The following is a 14,759-nucleotide window of genomic DNA, read 5'->3' as shown; positions in this document are numbered from 1 at the left end:
AGGGACCTGAACAATCTAGTAGCCCTATGTTTTTTGCGAATTAAATTTTTCAACTTATGTCAGTGTTCATTTGAGTTCATTTTCATACAGTGTATTAGGTCCCTCATTTGACGTTTCAATAAAGAACCGCTCCTGCCAGGTTTGCTTTTACTGCCGTGATTTCTTCAGTTGGAAAATGAACTCGAGAGAAAATCCCTTTGCTGACATTCGATATTTTTTTAGCGTTACCCTTTAGCAACGGATCATTGTCAGTTATTCGATGTTGTTCCCATACATACACATGTACATGTCACTTTTGTACGTTGGCTTCCTTCCTTCAAGTAACTTTGAAACCATCGAATAACTCTCCTTTGGAATCCCAATTTCTTGACTTTGTCCATCAACCTTCGTCGATCAATAGTCTGAAATGATCTCATCAGGTCAAGGATGAATTTAAAGTGTCGTCGCCATCTTTCAGATTTACAATAAATTCATGTGTTTTAATCTGTGTCACATACTTTCTTCCTCCGAAACTTTTTAATTCAATGCTCGACCGAATCGGGTCAATTTTAGCGCAATTCAAAGAAAAGTGTTCTATTGACCCGATTGGGTCTAGCATTGATTTAAAAAGTACCGAATTCCCGAATTCTGTAATAGTGTTGTGTTTTCGCAGCCTCTTTATACTATCATTCTGTCAAAAAAGCCCTTCGGGCGTTGCGTTGTATGAAGAAATTTTTAATAAGACCCTTCGTTGCCCTTTCTTCAAACAAAAATTAAAAGGCCCTTCGGGAATCGCCCGAACGCCCATAGGGCCAGTCCGGCACTGTTCATCTGTTATCGATAACGACGACAAAAATAATGACAAGCTCTGGGTAATATGGGCACATATACAGTAAAATGCATGTTAAAAAATTGAAGTACAAGATTTGAAATTAACCGATTAAAAATACTTTTATCTTGCCGTCTGTAACAGGTTAAAATGTGGGTTAGGGACGTTGGAGGTCTACGGAAGTACAATATTTGAGTCTTTGAAAGGATAAATGGATCATTTCCAGATTTATCAGGCTAACAAAAGTGTCCAGATATTCAAAGTAACGTTCTAGGTAGATTTTAAGCTTTTAAAATGTAAAAATTCTTCTCGTTCCCCCACCGAATTGCAATTAAATTTCATGTGATGTTTTTGTGTGATATGGAAGACTGTCTGCCAATGAAATAATAAACCAACAAATTACAGTCAACATTAAAAATACATTCAAATCATAACCTTTTAACAATCGCTATAACATAATGCAACATACAATATTTTATAAAATGTGCATAATGTTGCCTTTGCGGTATTTCCATATTTTTATTTTTGGTGTGCCAAGCAGTCGCTTAGAACGGGCATAATGAATGAACACATCTTGAAACTAAATACACTGACCGAATGAATAACTTTACTCTCTGGTGAGAGAACCGAATGAACTGAGAGAGCGTGCAAACGGTGCAAACAAAAACAGCATTGCACAGACCATTTTTATTTACAACAATGATTCAGTCAGTCGTGCCGCAACTGTTGCATATTGCGCATGTTTAGTTTTCTTTAATGTTAAATTACTTCTTTGAGATTTCGGTGTATAAATATTTATCCGTTCCGGTATATTAACGGTATCCGCACATACTCAAATCTCACAGGTGTTTTTGATCTGTCGGAAACTTTTTCTTTTAATTTGATTGCTTTTTTTTGGTGATAATAAAAACCTTTTCCTAAAACTAAAAATTTAAATCCGTTGCATAATTGATTCGAATAATTAACCGATCTTATTTAATTGTGAAATCGTCGAAGTGAAACAACTTTTGCTGTTACGACGATATAGCTGTTTTTATATATATTTAAGTTTTGGATCGACCGATTCGATGCACATACGGTGTTAAGTGTGAAAAATTGTCACTTTTCCTCAAAAAAAAGTAAATGACAAATTTTGTGTAAATTCATCGAAAGCATTTCAGTGCTGTGCATGTGGAACTAAATTCAAAATATTGAACGAAAATAATTCGCTGGACTTGTATAACAACGACTTTGAAAAAGAATTGAAAAAAACAATTTTTTTTTGTGTTTTGGAAGTGCAACGTACTTGTAATTCAATAATATTTCAGTAACATTATACGCTGACACCTGAGATTGGATTAACTCATTCCGTTATTTTTTTTGTTTGTTTGTTGGCGAATAACTTGGATTGGATTGCAGTTTTTTTTACTTATTATATTTAATTGCTCAATAAAACGTAAGTTTAAATTTTGGTCACCCTACATTGAAATTAAAAGTTTAAAAAAAATATTTTATGCTCAGCACATTTTATCTCGCTGTAAAAAGACAATAACCTTATATCAAATTATGCCAATTAAACAAAATGTAATTGTTACGAAATCAGAATTGGAAATGGAATTTTTTTTCATTGATATTCGTTCGTGAAATCAATACGTATTTGGAGTGGTTCTGATTAGTCAATCTATAGCCAAAAATGTAATAAAATGCAAATGAGCGAATGAGCCATATGGGAAGATACAGAGCAATGTTGATAATATTATTAGACTGCGACTGCGACATACAATTAGATATCGATATTATGGTTGAGTGGCGTTTAGTTCAACGAAAATGAATTTTTGATACTTAATATTCAATACATGTCCTTGTGAAGATGTTACACATCCTGTGGCAATTAATTTTAGATTGTCTGATATCGGAGCACATTGAATTAGGTTAGAGCATCCAGACAAGTCGCTGATGGAAATTCAGTTTTCTTCCCGAGAGGTACAAAAGAGTAAAACTTCATCTTTTGTTTATGCAAATATTTCAGTTTCTGGGTTTTACATGGGATCTGTGCACAACCGCCAGACGTTCCCTGGAAGGAACAACTACCCGTAAAAAATACAAAATGCCGGATCCATTTCTTTGATTTTAACCAGTGCTGATTTTCCAAAAATTGTTAAAATTTGCCAAAATTTGATGAAAGTAATTTGGCAAATCTTAGCAACTTAGCGAAATTGAAATTGGTGAAACTTAGCAAAATTAAAATTGGTGAAACTTAGCGAAATTGAAATTGGTGAAACTTAGCGAAATTGAAATTGGTGAAACTTAGCGAAATTGAAATTGGTGAAACTTAGCGAAATTGAAATTGGTGAAACTTAGCGAAATTGAAATTGGTGAAACTTAGCGAAATTGAAATTGGTGAAACTTAGCGAAATTAAAATTGGTGAAACTTAGCGAAGTTTGAGAAGACATTTCACTAAATTAGGCATAGCGTAGCCGTCAAGCATTGTAAAACCCAGAAAGTGAAATCCATTTTCCAAAAATCGTCTCTTCGTTTTCACACCGTTTGAAGACATTCTATTGATCAAAAATGTGGTCAAACATATAGTTCTAGCTACTGGGCAGATTCTTATCGGAGCAAGAAACGGCTTAAAGTAAAGTTTTGAGTGGCTGACAATATTCGATTTTATAATAAAGTTATGCATCGAAAGGGCTGAAATAGCCGTACCTAATTGCAAGGGTTCGGAGCTGTTCACATATTACGTCACACTGTTTTACGGAATTTTTGACCTTCCCAACGTCACGCAAAAAGTGTTAAATATGACCCAAATTTGTTAAAGCCGTCACATTTTGCTGTAACTTCGAGAGTGACGTAATATGTGAACAGCTCCCTACAGGTGTTACCAAAACTAAAATTCTATTTTTTGATTTCTCTACGCTAACGCTTACTAAGACATTCACCAAACCTATAGGTATATCCATGCTAAGGTCATCCTATTGCTCAAAAGTAAAGGAGCCAAACCTTTTTTGTCTCACATAGCGCGTGTGGAAATTTTGTTTTCTTCCCGGTATCTGAGTCAAATTTCCCGGTATCTAAAATCGTAAATTTGATTTTTCCCGGTATCCAGGATGCCGCGGATAGCGTGAATTTCCACACGCGTCACATAGGTTAACCAAATCCTGGTTGGATTTATATACCCGGATGCTCTCGTGATCGGCCAATGATCGGTACTTACTTTTCCATTTTACATCGTTCGTCATTCTTGACTTAAAATGACGACCGAAGTGCACAGAATGTAGCCCTAAGAAGAAGATGAGTCAACAGCAAATTTATCGTTTTAAAATCAATAAATCAATCAAAATGCATCGTAGACGAAATTTGTTAATTCTACGTTACAAGTGAACGTCTCAAACTCGCATTTGGCTCACATAGGCAAACTTATGACTATCGGAACAAAAACTACTAATTTCTACCCTATACCAGTCATTATGCGGAAATCAGTTCAATTACTTACTCGATTTGTTTACGCCTCCAATATTTCGTCAATCCCAATATTCATTCGTTCAAACATCTTTATCATTCAGATCAATTCTCGTTCAAACTATATTTACATCAATCAATACAAGCAACGATCCGAAACTGTGCATGAATTGAATTTACATTCAACCAAACTTATTCAAATTAAGAAACGAATTTTTTGCCGATCGCTGATCTGATACTCATACTCTGCACGTACATGCGGGAAAAAAAATGCCATTTTATCTGAGCACATAAACACCTAGAATTTTAAAAATTAATTTTCCGACATGTTGCAACGAACGTTTTATATTCCAGTTTGTTTGAGGTTCAGTTATACGCCTCAATGACTTATCAAAAATCGTATAAACTCAATGTCCTATACCATTTTAACAAGTCCGTTTGTTCTTTTTTTACTTGTTTTAAGTCTTAATAAAGCAAGAAATTATCAAGGACGGTCACTCAAGTATGTTAAGTGAAGAAAATCAACATTCAATGGTCACTTATTCACACATTTTCACAAAAACTACGGAAAAAAAAACGATTTTGCTTGAATTGTGTGTACTTATGCAAATATTGACTGGTTTTAAAATCATACTCTCACATTCACAAAACTTGCACAATGGCAAAATGGAATAATTTTTCAGTCACTCACCAACTAATGTACTCAACAGATATTGCAATGGCATATCGAAAAAAAACGTTATCAGGATTCGATATTTAAATGTTAACTGATGAATCATTGATAGGTTGGATTTTACATAGAATTTAAAACGTACGTCAGCTCCGGCTATACTTTGTCATGCCTCGTAAACAATGACACAATTTTTAGTGGAATTTAGGTAAAATTTGAAGAAAAATTTCTTATGCACACAGCGAGTGAGGTAGTTGAATAGTAAGTTGTGACAGTGGTATAATAACGGAAGATTTGTTACAGTGCGCAGATTTTGTAGCCAGAGCCAATTTTAAACAAATTTTTCGGTTGCTAGGAATCTCGCGCCGCGTCATTCACAATAATACACATTTTGACACATTTTGTATAAGGAAGATGTCACTTTGTGAGTTATTGTGAATGACGCGGCGCGAGATTCCCTAACACCATTTAGAGAACTGAGAGAAACTATTTACTTGGAGTTTCGCTAAATTTCACTATAATTTCTCCAATTTTTGTGGAGTTCGTTGGGCTTCATAAATAGTTGATACTCTACCAGGGTTTCCCTTCGATACAATTTTTGGTATCTAAATTGCAATAAATCTACCAAAAATTCACGAAATTAAAATTGGTGAAACTTAGCGAAATTAAAATTGGTGAAACTTAGCGAAATTAAAATTGGTGAAACTTAGCGAAATTGAAATTGGTGAAACTTAGCGAAATTGAAATTGGTGAAACTTAGCGAAACTAAAATTGGTGAAACTTAGCGAAATTAAAATTGGTGAAACTTAGCGAAATTAAAATTGGTGAAACTTAGCGAAATTAAAATTGGTGAAACTTAGCGAAATTAAAATTGGCGAAACTTAGCGAAATTAAAATTGGTGAAACTTAGCGAAATTAAAATTAGTGAAACTTACCGAAATTGAAATTGGTGAAACTTAGCGAAATTGAAATTGGTGAAACATAGCGAAACTAAAATTGGTGAAACTTAGCGAAATTGAAATTGGTGAAACTTAGCGAAGTTTGAGAAGATATTTCACTAAATTAGGCATAGCGTAGCCGTCAAGCATGCATATAGCTTCGAAGGAGTGGTTTCTATTTAGGCTCTGTTGCGATGAGTTCCAACTCTACCGAGAACTCCCAACTTTCGAGACAATTATTGACATGAAAACGGTTGCTATTTGTTATTATGTTAATCTCTTGCCATACCACTGCACATACTCTATCAGACGGACACCCCACCGTTCCATAACGAAAGTAACCGCTACTTAATCAGCAGCTTTGGCGAAACATTGAGTTCGTTCAACCACAAATTCTTCGCGAGTTCTTTGCACCAAAGGTTACAGATTCAAGCAATTCTTACCAATTGAACTGAAATTAAAACGTTACATCAAATTATGGTTTAATTTCCGTTGAGTGATCTTTGTACCGCCTTTATCAACTTGCCCTACTCCAATAAAAAGCTGGACTATAAAAATGTGCAATTTTAGAAGATCTACTTCTCCTCCATTCGCTTTTATCAATTTGTTCCACTCTGATCAGCCACTTCTTGTACAGCAAATCTGAGCTCACTATCAAGCCGAAATGGTAATATTATGCAGATGTAAATATGACCACCTTATATATGTGTATGCCGAGGAAATGCCCCGTTACTCAACATTGTTTTGTGTGGTGCTTCCAGTCTTCGTAGAATTAAATAAATTCTAGTGATTTTGAAGATTACGAGAAAGATGATTTGTGTAATTTGTTTTACAAAATGTCTGGGTAAATGCGAACGATTAACATGGATAACTGTGCTGTACAGCAGGCGAATTATTTTAATTGTTGTCTTTCGATAATTAAGTATAATTTTACCATGAGTAGGTCTGTTTGAAAGCTTTTCTGCTTAAAAACTTTTTTTTTTGCAATTAAAAAATAATTTGCTCTTTGAGTGTGGCTGTTAAACTGTATGTGTCCTCAGGAGTTTAATAATCTCGTGAATTTATGAACTTTTTCTTCGGCTTACTAATATTAACAAAATGATTGTGTTAAATTGCAACTGTCCAAATGTAACGTTACATTATTGTACGTTCGATAATTCTGTTTTCTAATGCAAATAAACCATTTTTTTTTGTAGAAAATCATTCAAATTGTAAACAATTATAGAAATATAGAAATATAGAAATATAGAAATATAGAAATCATCCGTTTTTATTTCATCGAAATTCGCCACACAGAACATCATGTTATATATATAGCGAAGAGAACACAGTAGAAGACATTCAAGTCCGAAAGACATTCACCTAAAGAACAAGACCTACATATTTGTATGGATAAATATTTGTTTTGCTTAAAAAATTCACAGTTAAATAATCTCTTCGGTTCACTTATTTTCGATTCCATCGCTTGAAGAAGAAGTGCGTGCGGCGTTTTTATTTTATTGTGATTTTCTATTGAGAAATAAATAATTAACTTTTCTTTTTGTGTGTGGAAAAGAAGACAAATCGTTGGTTTTTGTTGCTTTTTGTAACAGTTGTTCGGTTACGTTTAGTTACGACATTTTTGATTACAAAGAAACATTTAAAAAAAAAGTCGTATTTTCACGGAACATTAAAGTTCCAATCCATATGTGATGCGGATGCTGATATATGATTATGATAATGCAGTTGTCACATCTGACTGAATTATCAAACAAATGTGTGTGATATAACACCTTTACAGCTGGCTGACAAATTTAGCACTTTATTGTTAATGAAACTCGTTGATTGTATAACCGTCTGATATTCTAGAAAAAAAAAATCAGGAAAGTGAGCTTATTTCAAGGATGTATTGTAAATACAGCCGGTGACTCTGAAATATGTGACGTAGTTTTGTTCCGATGAGGCGACATAACTACACGGTCAATATCGTCAGGAACGATATTATCGTTTTTTAGACGATAGTATCGTCTAAAAAACGATATTATCGTCCAAAAAAATTTCATCCAGGACGATGATATCGTCTAAAATTATAAATTTTAAAATATTTTCAGGACGATAGTATCGTTTTCTGGACGATATTATCGTTTTCTTGACGATATTATCGTTTAAAAAAACGATAATATCGTTTTTTTGATGATACTATCGTCTAAAAAACGATATTATCGTTCAAAAAACGATAATATCGTTTTTTTGACGATAATATCGTCCTGGATGAAAATATCCGCTGGACGATATTATCGTTATTTTCTTTTTCTGAACAAATTTATCGTTATTTTGGACGATATTATCGTCCTGGGCGATAATTTTTGGGACGATAATATCGTTTTTAATTTATTTAAAATAAAAATTCTAGACGATAATATCGTCCTGGGCGATATTATCGCTCTGGATGGTTGTTGAAGACGAAACACAAAATCTTGTAGATAAACACCTTTTTATAGACGGCAATAGTACATTACTATGCAAGGGAAGTAAAGTGATATCTCGTATCCAGATGAGAAAAAGTATCCGAGGGCGGCAGCCCGAGGTACTTTTACTCATCGTGATACGAGATATCACTTTAATTTCCGTGTGTAGTACGACGTTTTACTATGCGAGTGATGTAAAGGTTATTGCCTATACATGTAATAGCCTTATTACATGCACCAGCATAGTAAATATATATTAAAAATTGGTTCATTTGGTTCCGTCAATTTAAATTTTATATAGAAAAATTACACAGACTAATTATGAGACGATGCGAGAAAAAAAATTAACTCCTAAGTTCCGACACCGTTCCGGCGCCCGGCTCGCTAAAAACGCTTTTTATGTACAATCAAAGTTGGTATTCATTACGTAAAAAGCTGAATTATTTAGGGACGAACTAAACGCCACTGATGTGTAGGTGATTTCCTCTGACAATTGTTTTTCGATATTTTGGAAGAGAATTCGGTTCGTGCTGCACCTCTGAGTAAAATTGAGTCCTGGACAATATTACCACCCAAAACTAAACGATAATATCGCCCAGGACGATATTATCGTTTTGGACGATATTATCGTACAGAAAACGAAAATATCCATTAGATTTTCTAGAACGGTAATATCGTCCAGAAAACGATAATATCGTTTTTTGAACGATAATATCGACAAGAAAACGATACTATCGTCCAGACAATATTTTAGAATTTTTCAATTTAGACGATATCGTCCTGGATGAAAATTTTTTGGGCGATAATATCGTTTTTTTGGACGATAGTATCGTCTCAAAAACGATAATATCGATTTTGAGACGATACTATCGTACAAAAAACGATATTATCGTTTTTTTGGACGATACTATCGTCTAAAAACGATATTATCGTTTTTTAGACGATAGTATCGTTTTTTAGACGATAGTATCGTCCAAAAAAACGATAATATCGTTCCTGACGATATTGACGGTGTGGAAATGTCCCGCCACCTTTTGTTCCAGCTGATCAACTCACACAAACAATAGTGCTTACACTTGAAATAGTTACACTCAGGTCTGTTTAGAAACGGAAAATCACTCTAGTTTGTATTGGTATTCGCCCCAGCTTAAAAAAGCGGAAACGAAATGCGTGTCGTACTTCAAAGTCACCTACTGTAGGTGGGATGTACGAATGATACGAATCCACCACATGAAGAAGAAAGCTTAAAATGGGCCGCTCTCTTTTACTGTTCGTAGGGAAGAAACTGAAAACTTATTTCCTATTCAGCAGAGCGTATAGTTATGTGCGTACCAGATACAACCTCATCACTTGTTGAAATAGATACTTAGAAATTGATTCGGAGTTCGTTATTTAGTTTCTCTGAAGGACTAGATGTAGGTCGAACTCATCATGAGTTTCTCATGGATGTCAAGTAATTTTGAACAGTCAATCAAAATTAAAACAATTTTTAATCAACTTACATCCAGTGTAGTAAATGAGACCTGCTGCCCGCTAGCAAAGAAATTGTTTTCCATCAACCACACAAGTAGCAACGGTTAATTTGCAGTTCAGATGAAGTCTAATGAAGAAATATGTTTTTTTTTTTGTTTGCAAAGGAGAAAAAAGCCGAACTGAAATTATTACAATAAATTATTAGTCGCTCGGTGCAGAAACAGCAAAAAACTCAATGAAAATCCATACAAGTTCAATATGGTGCTAAGAATGAATAAGAAAGAAAAAAAAGCCTGGCAACTAGCAGACTATTACACATATGACTCTTTTTGTCGAGAAAAAAAGCGATCCAGTTTCTGTTTAACACTCCAATTGAGGAATATGCAAGCATGTAAGATGCTGCAGACAAATATTTTCACATTTTTAAAAACATTTTTCTTTACACTCTTTAGGCATTGCCTTAGAAATTGTCTTTCGGTTTTTTGTTTTAACACACGAACTTCATCTTCAATGCATGTTTGGTCCATCGTTTACCGTTGGAAAGCTTGTAAAAACAGATTTTTTTTCTCTTTATAAACAACGACACGAAACTTATCGTTACGAAAATGAATGATACATTTCTGTCCATTGAACATTTCATAAAAATGATATAAATAAATAAAAATAAATTAAAAATTGTATATGGAGTGAAAAAAAAAGAGAAAATGACAGACTTTTAGTGAAATTAACGACATACTCATGACTAATGTGTGCACTCGAAGACTTACATATTATGCATGTTGTTTGGGTTTCTCATCTCGAAAAGAAAAATGCATTTTTACAATGTGATGAGATGCAAGACGGACGATTTTCAAGTTGACACACAAATTAGAGAGTCCCCTTCATTTTTTGTTGTTCCAAATGTACACACATAGAAGTCTCGGATGCATGTCGAAAATAAACAAGAAAAATATTGTTATTGTTGAGTGTAGGAAACCTTTTGTGTCTCGAGTGTTTTGTGTTAATTGAATTGGTTAAGTCGTTGACCTTTTAGTCTATATAATTGAAAAATGGTAAAAAGAGACGAGACATGAAAAAAATGTGTTTCTCGTCAATGTATGTAACAATCATATTTTCAAATCAATACTCAACACTTAATTGATGGTTTTCCCTTTCAAGGTTTTCGTTTCAATAGTTTAATGGTCTTGATAATTGATAATTTCCTAGGGTTATCCATGCGTGAATGAGTGTGTATGTCTAATTGTTCATGTATTTACTTTATGTAATCGCGATAAGTTGAAATAGATTGACTTTAGACTATGGAACGAATGGTCAACGACTTAAATGACTGTAGTTTCAAATTTAATTTATTTCTATTAACTCGCATAACTAATTGGAAATACGACAGACATACGTATATGTATGTGTCATGTATGCGAAGACCGACAGAGTCTATGTTCCGGCACATTAACCGTGTCTGGTTGAAGCAAATTAGATCCGTGCGAATGTTTTCGAGTGTTAATGAAAGGTTGCTAAACACTTTAACGCTCAGGTTATAAGATTAAGATGTCGTGGAGCAGAAGTAAATGGCGCCCGAGGTCCTTAAAAACGAGCCATCAGAACAGTCGGAGCGTTTGCTGCGACTGAGCCCCGTACAAACCCGTATATCTATTGCGTACGTGACCCTAGTGCGTCTGTCACCCTACTTGGACCGTAAGCCTATTGCGCCGGTTAATGTAGTTAAAGTAAAATTATTATGTAATATGTACATCTTACAAATTGCGCATAGCGCAATTACGAAGCCCCGTACGACGTTCCTTTACAATGAAACAAAAATTTCAAATCTCCCTAAAATTTTATTTTTTGATGGGCCTAGTATCGGCCTCAGTCCGAGGACTCAAATTTAATTTTTTTTCAACTACATTCTATTCGGCCTTTGATTACCTTCCAAATGAAACAAAAATTACGAAAAACGGATGAAATTTGCTCGAGTTATATGTAAAATACACATAGGGCCCTAGTAGTGGCCTTAGTCCAAGGACCCAAATTTAAAATTTTTTTCAACTACATTCTATTCGGCCTTCGATTACCTTCCAAATGAAACAAAAATTACGAAAAACGGATGAAATTTACTCGAGTTATATGTAAAATACACATAGGGCCCTAGTATCGGCCTCAGTCCGAGGACCCAAATTAAAATTTTTTTTCAACTACATTCTATTCGGCCTTTGATTACCTTCCAAATGAAACAAAAATTACGAAAAACGGATGAAATTTACTCGAGTTATATGTAAAATACACATAGGGCCCTAGTATCGGCCTCAGTCCGAGGACCCAAATTTAAAAATTTTTTCAACTACATTCTATTCGGCCTTTGATTACCTTCCAAATGAAACAAAAATTACCAAAAACGGATGAAATTTACTCGAGTTATATGTGAAATACACATAGGGCCCTAGTAGCGGCCTAGGCCAAGGACCCAAATTTAATTTTTTTTTCAACAACATTCTATTCGGCATTCGATTACCTTCCAAATCAAACAAAAATTACGAAAAACGAATGAAATTTACTCGAGTTCTATGTAAAATATACATAGGGCCCTAGTAGCATTTCACTTCTAAGGCCCTAACTCACGGTCCACTCACCCGATTTTAAAAAACTTTTTTTTCCTGGATTGGTATTGACAATACCTATCATTTGCCGTGTCATTTACATTTCCATCGTTTATTTTGCCATAAATATCACCAAAAGACCTTAAATCACTTAGGTGGCCCTAACTCACGAAGGGCCGACCCGAATATGCCCATCTTCGAACTTAGCCTCAATATTTCGACTATCTTTCAGGGAAAAAAAATCGGATTTGATTTACTCAAGATATCGACGTGACAGACGGACAGACGGACAGACAAAACTTTTATTGCAGATTCGTCATCTATGAACATAGGCAAACACTTTGCCCTTACCGTCTGCTTCGAATTCCATCAATTACACACGGCATCGTAATCCTATAAGCCCCTTTGTACTTCGTACGGGGCTAAAAATTTAGCTTCACTAAATTGGCGCCTATTTTTCCAATTGCCCGATGGCGCCCAAAAGGTAAAGGCGGCACTGCATACATGTAGTCTTTGCAACGGTTGACAATTTTAACAAAATTTGGTGGTAATACAACAAGAGTCAATTGAAGCAACATTAACTAGGACTGGTTATAGTTGTGAAAACATCCTCTTCAATGCACATTATAACGACTGCCTGGGAGGAGTTTCAAGTAAAAAAAAATCCAGCGTTGATCATCCTCGTCTATACTTTTATAGGATGTTTTTTCTTTAGAAAAAGAGACCTGATAGAGCCTGTCTTTCTGTTCTCAAATTTAGTAGTTGCCAGATGGATTGACATTCAAAATTGCAAAGCCACTGTGAACAAATCAACACCAGGAAAATAATAATTATTTGTTATCTGATATAACTGATTGCTCACAGTTAACATTGCAATTCGAAAGTTTGGTAGTTGGTGTCTGACCACCAAGATTATTATTGGCTACCAAACGTAATTTTCGACAGTGTTGTTTACTATTCCAGAACTGCTCATCCACTGATGGAATTATTGAGACTGCTTGCATATTTATAATTCGATAATTTGGTAGTTGACTACGGTAGTCAGACTACCAAACTGATAGTTAACTATCAAACTGGTAGTTGACTACCAAACTGGTAGTTGACTACCAAACTGGTAGTTGACTACCAAACTGGTAGTTGACTACCAAACTGATAGTTGACTACCAAACTGGTAGTTGACTACCAAACTGGTAGTTGACTACCAAGCTGATAGTTGACTACCAAACTGGTAGTTGACTACCAAACTGGTAGTTGACTACCAAACTGGTAGTTGACTACCAAACTGGTAGTTGACTACCAAACTGGTAGTTGACTACCAAACTGGTAGTTGACTACCAAACTGGTAGTTGACTACCAAACTGGTAGTTGACTACCAAACTGGTAGTTGACTACCAAACTGGTAGTTGACTACCAAACTGGTAGTTGACTACCAAACTGGTAGTTGACTACCAAACTGGTAGTTGACTACCAAACTGGTAGTTGACTACCAAACTGGTAGTTGACTACCAAACTGGTAGTTGACTACCAAACTGGTAGTTGACTACCAAACTGGTAGTTGACTACCAAACTGATAGTTGACTACCAAACTGATAGTTGACTATCAAAATGATGGTTGACTACCTAACTGGTAGTTGACTACCAAACTGATAGTTGACTACCAAACTGATAGTTGACTACCAAACTGGTAGTTGACTACCAAACTGGTAGTTGACTACCAAACTGGTAGTTGACTACCAAACTGGTAGTTGACTACCAAACTGGTAGTTGACTACCAAACTGGTAGTTGACTACCAAACTGGTAGTTGACTACCAAACTGGTAGTTGACTACCAAACTGGTAGTTGACTACCAAACTGGTAGTTGACTACCAAACTGGTAGTTGACTACCAAACTGGTAGTTGACTACCAAACTGGTAGTTGACTACCAAACTGGTAGTTGACTACCAAACTGGTAGTTGACTACCAAACTGGTAGTTGACTACCAAACTGGTAGTTGACTACCAAACTGGTAGTTGACTACCAAACTGGTAGTTGACTACCAAACTGGTAGTTGACTACCAAACTGGTAGTTGACTACCAAACTGGTAGTTGACTACCAAACTGGTAGTTGACTACCAAACTGGTAGTTGACTACCAAACTGGTAGTTGACTACCAAACTGGTAGTTGACTACCAAACTGGTAGTTGACTACCAAACTGGTAGTTGACTACCAAACTGGTAGTTGACTACCAAACTGGTAGTTGACTACCAAACTGGTAGTTGACTACCAAACTGGTAGTTGACTACCAAACTGGTAGTTGACTACCAAACTGGTAGTTGACTACCAAACTGGTAGTTGACTACCAAACTGGTAGTTGACTATCAAACTGGTAGAAAGGTGATACAGATGTT

The 14,759-nt window shown here is 35.2% G+C and overlaps 1 protein-coding gene across 1 annotated transcript in view; it reads left to right on the top strand.

Annotated features, from left to right (window-relative positions):
- Window positions 1-1,530: 1,530 nt before the first annotated feature.
- Window positions 1,531-14,759, top strand: part of LOC119072697 — a 59,338-nt gene continuing 46,109 nt past the window's right edge. The window contains exon 1 of the mRNA XM_037177968.1: window positions 1,531-2,243. The gene's annotated coding sequence lies outside the window, so the exon portion shown is untranslated. The remainder of the gene's footprint in view (window positions 2,244-14,759) is intronic.

The sequence above is a fragment of the Bradysia coprophila genome, assembly GCF_014529535.1.
Source record: "Bradysia coprophila strain Holo2 chromosome IV unlocalized genomic scaffold, BU_Bcop_v1 contig_84, whole genome shotgun sequence".
NCBI classification, from domain to species: Eukaryota; Metazoa; Arthropoda; class Insecta; order Diptera; family Sciaridae; genus Bradysia; species Bradysia coprophila.
Note: the sequence above shows the minus strand (reverse complement) of the source record. Positions and strands in the feature narration are given on the sequence as shown.